We start from the raw sequence: 15,962 nt of genomic DNA on the forward strand, positions 1-15,962 counted from the left end.
AGAGAAATAAGGTCTGAGGATCTAATGTAGAACATATAATGTATAGTTAGAATTTGTGGGGCGCCTGGGTGGCTCAGCCGGTTAAGCTTCCAGCTTCTGTTCAGGTCATGATCTCAAGGTTTGGTTCATGAGTTTGATCCCCGCCTCCGGCTCCCTGCTGTCAGCTCAGAGCCCTCTTTGGATCCACTGCCCCCTCTCTCTTTGCCCCTCCCTCCCTCACGCTCTCTCCCTTTGTCTCTCAAAAACCAATAAACATTAAAAAAAAAAAACAGTTTGCTAAGAGAGTAGAACTCAAGTGTTCTCATCAAAAAGTAAAAGGTGAACATGTGAAGTGATGAGAGTGTTAATTAACTCAGTGACAGGAGTCCCTTCACATTGTATGCGTGTATCAAATCACCACACTGCACACTTTAAATATGTTACGATTTATTCGTCAATTATATCTCAGCAAAGCTAACAGAACAGCAAATGTACTAGTGAAAGAGGGAGAAAAGGGAAGGAAGAGGTAAAAATAAAGATGATCTAGGTATTATCCCTATTTGCATGGTGTGCTGTGTAAAGACGTCATTAGAGTTGCCGAGCCAATCAGTAAAAGCCCGAGTATACTATCTGAAGCTACAAAGCTCATCTCGAAGACACAAAAGTAGGGAACAAAAATATACATTGGCAAGAGCAGCGGTAGCGTTAAATAAGGCAAACCTATAGTGTGACTTTTAAATCACAGGTGTGCATTCCATTATAAAAGTGTTTAAATATCCTCTCGGAAATAAATTTTACTAAACATTAAAAAAAAGGGGGCGGGGGGGGGGGGGGGACAGGGAATAGAAAAGGGAGAGCCTGAAAGTTCCAGGCAAGGTAAGAGAACGCATTCCCGTCTTCCAAGTGCCCAGAGATAATTCTTCCAGGTGGGAAGGAGATGCCAGGCTCAGTTTATTTTTAAAACTCTTTGTCTTTTAGTCGTTCACTTACACACACACAACATATTTAAAAGTTTTGTTAACATGGGTGGTGAGTAAGAATATGCATAATGCCTAATTTTAGAAAGATTTTTCTCACGCCCATGACGCTGGTAATGACCAAGGCGTGCTCACATGACTTCTGTTGGCTGGGAAGGACAGCGGGGGCCCAGCGTGGGAGGGAGGAAGGAAACCCAGCACAGGGAAGGTTGTAGCCGCTGCTGGGCTACCACCTCCAGGGGGCGCGATCCTGTTAACACAAAATGGGAACAACAGACTCATTGGCATCACAAAGAAACTGGGGATTTTTTCCCCCAAGTATTGCCTCTTTGTCTAGACATGTTTTCAGTTTTCGTTTATGTCAGGGACCTTCAACTTCTCATTGACGCTCTAATTCACAAACAGTGTTTAAGAACACACGGTCCTGTTTGGATAGATAGAATTTAACACGGCCAATAAGAACACATCAAGTAACACAACCGAATCAATATATGGTAGTTGAATCAATATATGGAATTTTTATGGTGCAAACCCAGCTGTGTAACGTTCTGCAGGACGTCCCTCTGGGCTGAACCCCACATCCTTCCCCAGAAGGACCCGCAGGCAGCAGCAGCCTTGGTCACCTCTACCCTTCACCCCTCTAACCCCACTGCACATCAGGAAGTTGACTTAGTGGCCAGAACTCTCATGCAGAGTAAGAAAATCAGCCCCACAATTTTTGTCCTTGTTTTAGTAGCCAGGATGAGAAGTCTCTCTGGAGCAAGCTCCTACAGGTATCTTTTAGGTATTTGCCTAAAACACTGACTTCTTCGTCTGGTTTAAAAGTGGATGCATTTCTGGTGACCTTTCCAGGATCTGTTTACCCTGGACAATTCTAATTGGAATCAAGCTTCTAGTTTGGAAACCGATAAGCTACTTATGCTGTTCTTGATGAATAGTAATATAATAGGATCCTCTTTTTCAGAATAGGTATACAGAAGAGTCCAATTCTGTACCTTCTTGGCAGCTATTATAAGGGAGTGGAGTGCCTGACTCCTCAGTAAACCAGTCATCAAGGCTTCCTTCTTGTTGCTGATGTTGTTTTTAATGCATCTGCAAAAGTTGCAAGATTCTACGTAGGTGTTAATTAATTCTTCAGTTTTTCCCTAAACTACTGGCACGAAATGATATTGGTCAATTGTCCCTTTTCTTCGAGGTTCGTTCGGTTAGTGAAACATCATTTTACATCAAGATCTATCAGAGGCTAATAAGAGCTATTAGCAAGTATGGGCGAAGGAAGTTCCAAGCCAACGATTTGTGTAGAGAAAAAGGTATTATCATGTATATATCCGCTTTCACCCCTAATTCGTTGTGTTTATTTTTAATCCAGGGCAAAAACAGTGATTCGCTGTTGTTACTATCTGACTCGTCATTTTCCAGATGAGAGGAGGGAAATTCGGCTCCATATTATTTTCCTCCCATATTCCCTCTTAAGGAAGAAAAAATTCTATTTAGAAGAAATCATCTCAGGGTAAAGCTAACCAGAACCTTAGAGAGGCAAAACAAATCATTTCATGTGTGTCACCAGAAAATAATACTGAACTCTTTTGAAACTCAATTGCTTTGACTAATGGTTTGCGCATATATAAGTATTACTAAAAACGATAATGTATGCTTACAGTTGAATTTAAACGTCAGTGTTAAGTTTTATGGTAAGAATATGGTAAAAAAAAAACTATGCTCAAGGATATTCATTGCATTTATATAACATTCAAATGCATTTATATAACAGAACACTGTATAGTTGTAAAGAGGGCTGTGGTTGACTAATATTTATTGACAGGATATCCGGATATATTGTTGATTAGATATGCCTGGATATGTCACACACATAAGATAAGGGCATGATGAAAACAATTGGACTTATGGTAGCATGCATATGAGGGTATACGCGTTTGTAAAGAAGACTTGGCCAGTGAGTGCAAAATGGAGAATATAAAATGTTGGTGGGGAAGGCAAGGTGAAATGTTCCATTCTAGAATGCTCCAAAACAATTCCATTCTTCCAGGGCAGCAATACTCCAGGCTGCAAAACAGTGAGACCTGTTCTGGTTCATTTTGTTTCTTTGGCTCTGGAATTCAGGGCTGTGCGTGGTCTCCTTTTGAGATGTGGTACACAGGAGCTCGTGTTGGGTTCTCCCCTTCATCGGTTAAAGCATAAAAATGGTAGGTCTGTCTTTAGAAAAAATACTCTCAAAAAAAAAAAAAAAAAAGGAAAGTCTCTCCCTTCACTGAAATATTTATCTGCACCAATACAATTATCTTTGTTAACTTGAAGTGAGTGGCTCTAATTAGGACAGTTACTTTGAAATTTTAAATATCTTCATATACACCTGTTGAGGTCACTCTCCATGGGTCTTTTGAGTTTCTGCGTGCCTGGCGAGAAAAGAGACTGACTCTATCTGTTGTAGTGAGCAGCCGTAGAATATAGAGATCGTGTCTCCCTCCAGGCAAAGGGCAGGTGTCTTTACTATCCACTGTAAGAAAGATATTGTGGCCCTCCAGAGTAAAGTACAGACAGGCTTATTGCCCATTATGAAAGATTCTCCCATGAGGGACCCCACACAGCGTGTGCAGGATGAAGACGGGAAGCCTTCTGTATAGCAGGGAAATCACAAAAATGCCAATATTTTGTCTCCTGCTAGTACGGGGCGTAACTCTTTTTGTCTCTGAGGCAGGAGTCTCGTGTCATCTGCCGGCATCCACGAAACTGGAAGTCTACCCTGTTAGCTGGAAAGTAGGGTAAAATTTCAGACCCTTCACAGTTATTGACTGGACCCTCTCATGACTCAAAGTTATCTAAGTTACAAGTGTCTCTAATAGGACATTTAATCACATAATTTGAAGTGAGAAGATTTATTTACTGTCAAACACTGACCTTGGATGTATTGACTTCTGACATTTCTTCCTAAAGTAAGTAATTTTGATCGGCTTGATCACAAAGTGGCTTAAAATACTTTTATCATCATATAAAATAACTTTAAACATACATTAAGAAATAATTGTTCTTTAAAAGTTATTTCACTTATAATGACTGACAATATCCCAGAATAGTTTTCTGACAAATCAATAGAAACAGAGACTCTGTGTTGACTGATTTACTAAGGTTCATATTACCAGTGGATGTGCAGCAATTTGAATAAGAAAGAGAAGAGAATTGGGTCAATATCAGTGGTCGAGTTAGATTGCATTCTAGCAGCAATGAAATGTCTTTAGTTTGTTTTCAAGTAAATAATCAATTGTCAGAAACAGCAGTCCTCACAGAGTATCTCATGCATGAATGGACTTTTGGTTAATAATCTCATTTCCTTCCTTGTGAACTTTCATATCACTTTGAGAAATCATTTTTTCCGTGATTCCATAGAATCCATAGTAAGTACCTCAGTCAATCAGTTGCTTAAGTTGGCATCTAAGGCTTGCGCAGAAGTCTGACTCATCTCCATTCAAGTGCCTTGCATCATGGATTGAACACAGAAGGAAGCTGCTATAATCACAGTAGGGGCAAGGCGAGGGGAGGGGGTGATACACAAGACTGAGGGGTGAGGAGGTGGAAGCAGGAATGTCTGAGAAGTCTTTCTGGAAAAGGCAAGACATCACCTAAACAGGGGTTTGTGTAAGACTTTTGTAAGCAAGAAGTGGATCAAAGCCTGTTAAAAAGAGTGAGGTCACAAAACTGTGGATGCTGGAACAGAGCAAGGGTTGTCTAGGACACTATGCGGAGCAGGTGATAGCTGGAGTGTGTAGAGCTTTAGTGGTTTATCCAGCTTGAAAGATGATTGGTCAAGTTCAGTCTAGAAATGAGTAGTTGGGGGAATGTTTTCATTGAGAGGATGTCTGAAGCAGGGTCGTGGAGGAGATTACCAAAGGAGAGAATGTGGAGTGTTAAATGAGCTCATATCTTAACTCTGAAGAGGGCCCACGAAGGAAGAAGAACCCACCCAGGAGACCTGTAAGACCCCAACTGCGCAAGCATGTAACTTACGTACACACAGTAGTTGGGGGAGCGTCGGGGTACAGTTCAGCCTGTCTTGAAAACACTGTGTGACCTCAGCCAAAACATTCGCTTAACCTCAGTTTCCTCAGCTGTCCATTGAAGAATGAATCTCTGGGACCCACCGTGCTTCCTGCCATCCCTGAATCCCTAATTTTATTTCCCATGAGTAGTGACTAGAGAATCCGATGCAAGATCACTGACTGGGCAAACACTAAGGAATCACTAGCATGAAGACGGGCATTACAAACCCTGTCCCGTCACGCAAATCTTTTTGTCTCCGTGTCGATTCCAATGATGTCAGGTTGACATAGAGACACAGCCTTAGATCTATCCCCAAACTGGGTGTTGGCACTGTTAAAAAAAAAACAAAAAACAAAAAACAAAAACAAAAAAAACCAAAAACGGTAGCTATTGTGACACGGTAGAAATATCAAGGCACAATCTATAGTCATAGACTGTATTTTACAAGACGCTTGAAATTCATTTGCATGTTTCTGTGTCAGATCCTCTCCTAGCATGCAAATTAAAAGCTACAGTGGCTTTGGTACCAGTGGCATTCCGGCTAATAAAGTCAACAGGAGAAATGACAGTTGGATACATGTAACATGGTATGAGAAATCCAATTTGCATCCAACTCAAATCCGTTAATTCATGTGTTCTAGACTTAAGATAATAATAGGCTAGGGAATTTAAAGTTTGCTTTGATAGATGAAACATTTGCTGGAATGGTTTTAAAAAATTCAAAGCCTGTGTTTGTGTGCCAGGCAGGATCTCTCACATTATAAAAACAAAGTTTATGCCAAACTGTCTTATTCCTGGAAGTAAAGCAAACTAAAGATCCAACAATGGCAATATCTTAATTAAGGAGGAAGTATAACACAGTTCAGGCTGTTTTCCAAGATGATCTAATATCTTTATCCATACACTTAAAAAAAATCCTTATGGTTTAAGGTCTGGGTTTATATATTTATCAGTTGGCCTATTATTGGGGATATTTTATATCTTTAAAAATGTTATAGTTGATTGGAAGTATTTTTCCCTTAAGCAAATTAATTTTAGGGAGGAAACACACATACCGAGGGTGGGCTATGAGCCAGGCACTGTGGTAGATGAGTCATAAAGCTCAGGAGATTTAGTCTTCACAGCTGTCCTGGAAGGAAGGCATGAGGAAATTAAGGGTAAAAATTGTAAGTATATCACTAAGTTACTTAGCGGTAAAAGTAAAAAAAAAAAAATTAATGTCTATTTATTTTTGAGAGAGAGAGAGATGGAGCATGAATAGGGGAGGGGAAGAGAGAGAGGGAGACACAAAATCCAAAGCAGGCTCCAGGCTCCGAGCTGTCAGCACAGTGTCCAATGTGGGGCTCGAACCCATGAACCGTGAGATCATGACCTGAGCCGAAGTCGGACACCGAACGGACTGAGCCACCCAGGTGCTCCTATTAGTGGTAAAATTTGAGTATCCTTCTCTTTGACACAAAGGAAATCACTCTTTTTTAGGGGATAGCTCCTGAACACAACCTAAGTAAGCTTCAAGTGGCTTCACCTTTTCTGATGGCATGTTAAAAACAGGACCCTCCTCTTTGCAATCGTAAGGTGATAGTGGACACAGCACAGGACAGGGGACATAGGGGACCTGGCTCCAGCTTCCGTCTCTGTCAGACCAGCTTCCCAACCTAACTGGGCCTCTGCATATTCCTGCATTCTATGGTTCTCACTGTTTTCATTTGTATCTAATTTTACTCGGCAATTTCAAATGCTAACACCTTTTTGTCCCCAGTGACAATAATTATTAGAAGACCAGAGATTTTTCTTCTTTCTTTTCTTTTCTTTTCTTTTCTTTTCTTTTCTTTTCTTTTTTTTCTTTTCTTTTCTCTTTTCGTTTCTTTTCTCTTTTCTTTTCTTTTCTCTTTCCTTTTCTTTTCTCTTTCCTTTCCTCTTCTTTCCTTTCCTTTCCTTTCCTCTTCTTTTCTTTTCTTTTCTCTTTTGCCTTGCCTTGCCTTGCTTTGCCTTCCTTTCCCTTCCCTTCCCCTCTTTCTTTCTTTCTTTCTTTCTTTCTTTCTTTTAATTAAGGATTTTTAAATTACAACTAGTGGGCTGGATCTATGGATAATAAGTCCAGGATCCTGCCTCAGTTTTAATTTATCAACCTGATTACTTCAAAGTCGTTGGAGTTTCCGTGCCGAAGTTAGACATATGTAAGAATCAAATGCAGCTGCCTCAGCATATTCTCCGCTGGCTACTGGCTTCAATGACCTAAGCACACATCTCATTACTTGTGTGGGCAAGGCTCCACCACTTTTTTTTTTTAATCCATAACAACTACTGAATTTGCATGCATTCACATTTCTTGGATGCCACAGCTGAGTTTCTTTCCAATTTCCCTGAAGATTAGTGGAATAAGAAATGCAAATGTGTGAAGTCCTACCAGTTTAAATGAGCCGTAATGAAGTCGGCCTTCTCCAGGGTAAAATTATGAGATTTGGGTCGCCAATCTTAAAGTTTTTCAAAGGCAATCCCAGATGGGATAGAATTAGCTGAAGGCAGGAATTATTATTTTTCTATATTTAATCAATGTTACACCACTATTGATGGTCCAAACATGTTCGTAATTAGAATTTGAAGCAACTGAGTTTTGTCAAGAGTAGTTGTGGAATGAAGCAGAGCTGGGCCAGCAGGGATTGGCCTCTGACTGAGATGCCACACGGTCATGCCCAGAGTGGGGATGCTCTTGCCTGATGCATCCCGTCAGGCAGTTCATACTTGCTTACAGATTTATGTGACCTCACCCAGTATCTGTGAAAAACGGACTTCCAGTTCTGTTCAGTAGCTACTGATCTCTTCATGCATTCTGTCTTCTCATAAATCCCTGTCCAGGGGCGCCTGGGTGGCGCAGTCGGTTAAGCGTCCGACTTCAGCCAGGTCACAATCTCGCCGTCCGTGAGTTCGAGCCCCGCGTAGGGCTCTGGGCTGACGGCTCAAAGCCTGGAGCCTGTTTCTGATTCTGTGTCTCCCTCTCTCTCTGCCCCTCCCCCGTTCATGCTCTGTCTCTCTCTGTCCCAAAAATAAATAAATTTTAAAAATAAAAATAAAAATAAATAAATAAATAAATAAATAAATCCCTGTCCATCACCATGTTCCTTGCTTCCACATAACTGACTTCCTTTTCCATTGCACTTTTGCTCGAATTCGTCTTAGCCTCCCACTTGTCTGAAATGGGACTGACTGCCAGACACACGATTTTGTTCGCTGAATGTGTAGTGCTCTTTATGGGTTTGGCCCCTGCCCCCCGCTAGGGTCCGAGTTCTCGCCACACTGAGGAGCCAGAGAATGTGTTCGGTGCTCTTTCACCGGTGATGGCCTCCGTCACCAGTAACCAACAATATATGGTCGGTTGCCACACTTCGCAGAGAACTAGCGTGCTTGAGGAATGTGCCACGCGTGATTTTCAGTGACAGGCGTGCGCTACTGACCATTGCTCGAGGAATTAAAAAAAGCAAAACAGCAGTAAGGGCTTTATCCAAGTGAGAGATGAAACCATCAGCATAGCAATTGTTTTTGTTGCCTTTGGATTTGCACTCATTCACAAGAGTCTGTCAACCAGCTACCGCTCTCAACCATTTCCGTCTGAGAAGTGCTTTGTTGAGCAATTGCTTGAATTCTGCACAACTAAATTAGTGAAAAATAAGGCTCATTTCTAAATTTCTGAAGAACCTATCATTCAGCGACTTTCATCCGGGCAGAGTTCAGATGAACTTTTATCATTTAAAGCCTGCATTGACATCGGTATAATCATATCACTGATGGAAGTGAAAGCTCCCTGCGAGACCCATCCGTCCTAAAGATCGCAAAGCTTTTGCCAGCTCCACGCCATCCGCACCCTCCCCTGCAGGGGATGTTGTTAAAGTCAGCACAGATCCACGGGGCTGGATTGGACAGGTTCCGAACCTGGAACGCACGCTTGTTTTCCAAGTGGTATAGGATAATCAAAATGACTTTGATCAACTGCCTTACTTAAACAAAATTGTGCAGGGAAGGGATCAGGAAAGAGGTTCCAGGCAAATGAGGAGGGTGTGTGGGGGTGAGCGGTGTTGGTTCCCACAGGGCAGGGGGGTTGGTTGGTGTGGAGGGAAACTGACATGGGTACACGTGGACGTGGAGAAAGCAGTCGGGGAAGGTAGCCCTAGAAACATCTCAACAAGCAGACGTAAGTGACAATAGAGTCTATGCTACGATCGTAGTACTTTGATGAATATTTGTTGAGTGCGGAAGCCATAGACATTTTGAGGTGATGGAGATTTCAAGAAAAGAACAGGCAGAATGCTTTATTTCAGATACCCACACACGGAAAACTGCATGAATTATAAGGTGTGTAGGAGGCTTATAGGCATATGTATTGCTAAGGCAAATACTTCATCTCGAGATATCTATTGAAACTCATTAAAAAAGGAATCAGCAATATTGTTAGAGCACATATAAATAAGACTCGTAATGAGGAGGCTGGATGGAATCATTTCTGTAAGAGTGGGAGGTACTCAGAGTTTGAGCAGGGAATCAGCTTCATAGAACCCAGTATTTGCTTGTCATCGGAGTATCAAGAAGGCTGCATGGCGTGAGGAATGTTCTATTGCACCAGTGGCCAATGGCAAAGCAGAAAACTCTGGGGTATGAGGCCTCTCTCTCCTTTCTCTGGGGTGCTGCAGCCCAGGCCGAACGTGGGGCCTGAGGCATTGGCCTTGCTCCGTTCATAACATAAACTCACCCCCGGGTCTGCGGGAAGCACAGGATAGCCAGTGTTCTCAGGTTTGTAGGTAACAGATTGGGTGCTAAGTAGAACAAAGTCAAATGGGTACGTGCACTGTGTCTTGACTTGGGTAGTAGATGGCTTTTAGAGGGATGCATTGATTAGGAAACTATCTTCTTGCTTCTGAGTGATTGCCAGCTTCTAGAAGCAGTGATTCAGTGCTGACGGGTGGTGTGAGGTGTGGCACCCACTATACCAGATTAGCCTGCTGCCAGAACTTTCGGGCCAGAGCCACCGACACTTGAGGTAATGTAACCGTGAAGAGTGCTTCTAAGGTTATTGCACTTGCTGAATATTCTCTCTGTAAACTTGCGTGGAGTTTGCAAGCACAAAACACCAAAATGCTTCCCGAATGGTGTCTGGTGGAACCTGTAAGTGACTCCTGAAATAAAAGGTTTATTAATTCAATCAATTTGGGAAGCACGACGTATTCACATCCCTCCTTTGCCATTCATTGACTTGCATGTTGAGCATAATTGTATTCAAACTTCAGAAAGGTGATGAAGCAAAGAAATCTGCTTAAGCAGGAATTCCTTGTTGATGTTTATCAGAAGCATTTTTAATAGCATCTGCAATTGAGTCTTCCTGGCTTATCTATTGAGCCTACTTCTCTTGGTATCACCAAGCATGCCCTTAAGCCCAAGAGTGGGCTTCCGACAGCCATGTTTATACATGTTATACATGTTATGCAGTGTTGGGATTGGCAGGACAGACAAGAAGGCAATGCTGAGGTTCAGAAGTATGTGCTTAAAGCCCACACTCACAAGCCACTTCCCCATCCTCCATTCCCTGTGCCCTTCCAGCATCCCCTACTGATCAGCTAGATAGGGAGAAAGGAAGCCAAAATTAACTTCCTGGTAGCTATTTGCCAACTATGGAAAGACGAGTTACGACCGCTCTTTGCTCCCAGACCTATTCCCTCCAGGACCTCTCTGTCCACAGGATGGAGCTGGACACATAGACAAGCCTAACTTTTGGGTCTGGGCTCTCCCAGATTCTAGATTCTCAGTTTTCCCACTTATCTCCTGCCTCCGGGAGACGCTACTCTACAAAAATAGTATGAGCATGCGCTTTCCCAAAGTGCAGAGCCTCCCTTCCACCTCCACTGGCTTTGAGGTTCTTTCAGTACTCTTCAGTAGTCAAGGGGCTGTTGGCAAAGACTGAGGGCATAGCCGCCACTACAGAAGTGAACCAGGCTCATGCAGACTCAAAGGAGACTCTTAATAAGATGTCAAAGAAACTCCAGAGCTGGGGGTTGTCAAGTTCTCTGAGACATGTCTAGCAAAAGGAGAGAGCTGGCCCACAGACAGAGGAGGGAAAGAAGGTGTTCAAGGAACAGGGAGAGGATCCCAGAGCCTGGCTCCAGATCCTTCCTGAAATCACTTTCAGATGCTTGGGCTCCTGGGAGCCCTCATATCTTTTTTTTTTTTTTTTTTTTTTTGAGTCCATACAAACTCAAGCTGGTTTTTGTTTCCTGGGAAATGATCGTAACCAGTGCAACACCAATTAACATCAGGGAGATCCAGTGCTCAATTGAAGCATGCTTTGTAGACCGGAAGGCCTGGAAGCTTCCCAGGAATATAAGGAACAAATACAGAGATGGTAAAATCTATTCTTTGTCCATTTCACTGTACCTTTAACTCTTACTATTATTCAAAATCCAGCTTCAAACTATTCCATTACCTCAGTAGTGACCTATTAAGCCCACAAAAAATTAGGTGATTAGATGTGAGGGTATAAAAAAGTTAAGACGTGATTTTAAAGGCAAGGGGTTCACAGCTTTCGGATGAAGAAAGACTAGATAAGTAAAGAAGGAAATCAGCAGGGAGCACGTAAGAGAAGGGCAAATGTCCAAGAGGTCAGAGTCAGAATTCAGTGCCTAACTTAAATATTTTGCTAAATTGTTTTTCCAGATCTGGGTGGTACAAATGACTTAACAAAACAGAACAGGATGCTAGGTATATAAAAACAGACTGTGCTTTCCACAACAGTACCTCCTATTCTGTGCAGTCACAGGCCTTCACCAGTTTGAGCTCTTGTACAAGAAATAAATGGCTCTTGATCCCGCAGTGATCTTCCTGGGCAATGTTAGTCTCAGCCTCTGGCGATAATCATAGACAAGAGAGTAGCAACCAGATAATTCAAACTGAGAGGCCACAGAACTAAATCAATCATTGCTATGGGGATTAACTTCCCCCACTGAAGAAACCTGTAGAGCAGACAGTCAGAAAGCAAAAGGTTTCATTCAGTACCAGGTTAACAGAAATCCGAACAGATTCGTTTCTAAAAAATCATATTCAATTATTGTTACCGTGGCTCTAGCAAGGACGTGGGTGGAGAAGACTCCATGTTGGGTGGAGAAGCACCATTAAATGCCATTTGATCAAGAGTCCATCGTACGTTCGTGTGTTAAACTTGCCATAGTTGTCCATCGTTCCAGTTATGTGCTGCTTCACAACAAAACCCCCTAACAGTGAATTGAGCAGGAATAGTTATTATTATTATTATTATTATTAATTACTCTCAAGGCATCTCACACAGTTGTAGTTAGATGATGGTTGAGACAGTAGTTAACCAAAAACTTCCTTACTCTCATGTCTGGTACTATGGCTGAAAGATGGGGTAGTTGGGGCTCTTCCAAGAGAAACTGCCGGAAGCTTCATGGCCTTTTCTAGTCCAGTCTTCCAAGTGATGCAATATCATTTCCCCCAAATTATATTTTATAGAATCAGCAAAGCCCATTCAGGTTCAAGGAGAGGGGACAGACATACTCCATCCCTTAATGGGGAAGAGTTTCATTAAATTGGCAGATATGTTTTAAACCGATCACATTCCTGCTGTCTAAGAAATACCCTATGGAAAGTTCTTTTTTTTTATTTTTTTTAAAGAAGTATTTCATAACCATTAAGTGTGCTGGAGTGGCTTTACTTTTGCTTAAACCTGTTCTTTCACATATGTCTAGTTGCATGAACAGAAGAAATTTACATAACTTTTCTGAGGCTCTGTTTTCTTGGCACCAAAATAGGGATAATTTTTAGGAATGTTAGGAGAATTGAACAAATAATCCAAATAAAGGGCTTAGTATAACACGTGTCTTATAGTGGGTGTTGAATCAAGTAATAATAAAAAACTCAATTTCAAGCATTCTAATTCAAGCCATCCCTTCTCGAGGATGCCATCTTGCTTCCTCTAAGCTACCATGATTCCAACAGTTGGCGTATGATTCATGATTCTGTCACCTTTTTACTTAGGTGTTTACAAATACATAAAATGGCACTAAATTGAGAACTGAGGCACTTTCTGGAGGGTGGAGGATGAGGGAAAAGGGACACTCACTTATCACTCTTTATCTTCATGGACACTTGGAATTTTTAAGGTATTAAGTCAATTTTGACCTATTTTGACCTATTTTATTACCTTTTCTAAAAAGCATATAAATATATTTACAGAATTTTAAATTGCAAAAAAAAAAAAAAAAACCTCATTAGCCTCATTAATGAGCCAGGAATCCTTGTGTGATCATAACTTTAATTTCAGCAAAAATAAGTGATATCATACTGATTATTGGTTACCCCGTAGGCTATTTAAACTATAATTTTGTAAAGTTCGCTTTCCTCTTTACAATTCACTCATCTTTTAATCAGCAGTTACTTCTTTATAATTATTTACATTCAGCCTCAATTATTCTAGCCAGCTCCTTATACTCTTTCTAAGAAAATGCAATTGTAGGATATACGGCTTTTTAGAATTCCTAGACTTCCCTTAATAGGCCATCTATCCCGTGTTGATCTCCACAGGTAAATTGTATGGATTTCCTATTAGGAGACTTTTTTCTTACCATGCTGATCAATAAAGTGATTTAAACTATCTGTGTCTTTGTTTGCATTTCGATAAACCCTTTGCTATAGACTCAATTAATTCACATCAAGTGGTTGCACGTGTTAGGAGTAGCTTTAGAACATGACAAGAACCCTTTACAGAAGTCTTCCTTAACCAAGCTGAGGAAGAATTTTCGTGTTCCACCTGACCGTAAGCTGATGTTGATCCCCTGCCCTCAAGACTGGGACTTAACACCATCAGGTCTTCTGGACCTTAGGCCTTCACACTCTGACCAGAACTACACCACTGGCTTGGTCTCCACCTTGCTGACGGCAGACTGGGGGACTTCTCAGCCTCCGCAATCACGTGAGTCAATTCCTCATAAGAAAACTCCTCCCTCCATTTGGTTCAATTTCTCTGGAGAATCCTAACACACTCCTTTACACACCTTGACTTGTTAATTACCCCTACTTCCCCTCCAGGTATCCAGGTCTAGCCTCGGGTCTGTCTGCAAAGATCGGTTACCTTCATGTTCTGCATTTGGTTACCATTTTGTGGTTAGTGCTTCTCTTCCAGGGAATCCTCTAAGACTATCAAGTTTCTATAAATGAGAGGCTTCTTTCCACCCTTTAGCAGCATAACCTGTCTTTGTATAAAAATCCGTTGTTCCCCTTCCCCAAAGAATTTTTCTTAAAGAAGTTCAAAATCTATCCCTTTGAAAAAAATTTCTATTCCCCAACTCAAGGAATATCTTAGTATTCCTGTTTCCTGTGGAATTTCTTACACAAATTTACTCCAGGATGAATGCGTTTTGGCATTAGTTCAATCTTTGATGGACTGTCTTTAGACGATGAATCTTCCAAAGGAATTTAATCCTGAAGGAGTTTTCGGTCACAAATGTTTTAGCCACTGTGTCTGGATTAATCCAAACAACTCTCAATATTTAAATATATCCGTCTCCCTTCTTCCTGCACTTTCACATTCACTTTAACATAATTAACTTTATTCTGTTTTACAGGTACAATCAATATGTTTACCAAGAGCCTCAAAATCTACTCATTTCCAGGGTACTGTGAAATTAAATATTGGACAGTAAGAAGTCTTTGATTATCTCTCGCTGACCCAATCTTGGAAACAAAAATCAAATTCAAACATCAATCAATTATCATTAGTCAGTAGCTCTTATGAATGAAGGCATATATTGTGTCACATGTGAGTCAGCTTTAGCTCGTTTGAAAATTAATTGCACGAGGTCAAAGTCAACAACAACCACCAACAATATCAGGAGTCCCTAGGAAATGTGTAATAAAAGAAGAAAATGATTATAATCTGTTTGCCAACTGCTTTAATGAATTCAATTCTGACACTGGAGAAATATTCTCTGTTCTGTCCATCTGTTATTTGAGTTGTAATAAAGTAGTTTAAGGAGGTGTCTTTTGTGTTGTTCATATTTCTAGAGATTCCTTTGTCTCAATTTACGCTGGCAACTGATCAATTGAAAATAATGTTAATAAACTTTGAATATAAAAAGAAATAATTAAATAGATGACTGAGTAGTGGGAGAGTATTTTTTTTAAGTTCATGCATTTATTTTGATGGGGGGAGGGGCAGAAAGAGAGGGAGAGAGAGAATCCCAAGCGAGCTCTGCACTATCAGCACGGAACCTGACTTGGGGCTTGATCCCATGAACCACGAGATCACAACCCGAGCTAACATCAAGAGTCTGTTGCTTAACCAACTGAGTCACCCAGGTGACCCCCCCTTTTTTTTTGAAGTTTTGTTTTGTTTTGTTTTGAAGCTGATTTAGTGGGAGAGTTTTATAGGCAATACCAACTCAACCGTGTCCCCTAGGTGGAAACAGCTAGTTCTGGGCAAATATCAATGATTAAACAGCACCTTTGCAAGAAGTCCCCTCCCTCTATGTCTTTTCCATTTCCCCCTTCTCTCTCAATGCTGTGGGAATAGCAGTCTCCTTATTTACTACTGGAAAATTCCTATCTCACCTCACATTCCTCCTCCTCTAGTCTCTATGGCCAAGGTCTCCCAACAACTTGAGGAAGCATTTGCTTTACTTCTCTTTTTAGCTACCTAATCTCTAGCCTGTGATTCAAAATTCTTCCACCATCTTTCTTTCCTTCTCTCTGCTCCTCTCAAAGGAATGACCACTTTCTTGGTTTTTAACAGTGGGTATGGCAAGTATAAGACCACCTTCCTCAGTAGAGCAGCACTTAGCAACGTTCCCTGGATAGCAGGGACTCTTAGCCTCAAGGCCTTTCATTACAGCTTGTTTTAGAAAATGAGGCAATGAATGTAGCCCGAAGTGAGCACCAAGCCACATTATAGAGGTTTGA

Source organism: Herpailurus yagouaroundi, unplaced genomic scaffold (genome assembly GCF_014898765.1).
Source record: "Herpailurus yagouaroundi ecotype Mexico unplaced genomic scaffold, PumYag 165, whole genome shotgun sequence".
Taxonomy (NCBI): Eukaryota; Metazoa; Chordata; class Mammalia; order Carnivora; family Felidae; genus Herpailurus; species Herpailurus yagouaroundi.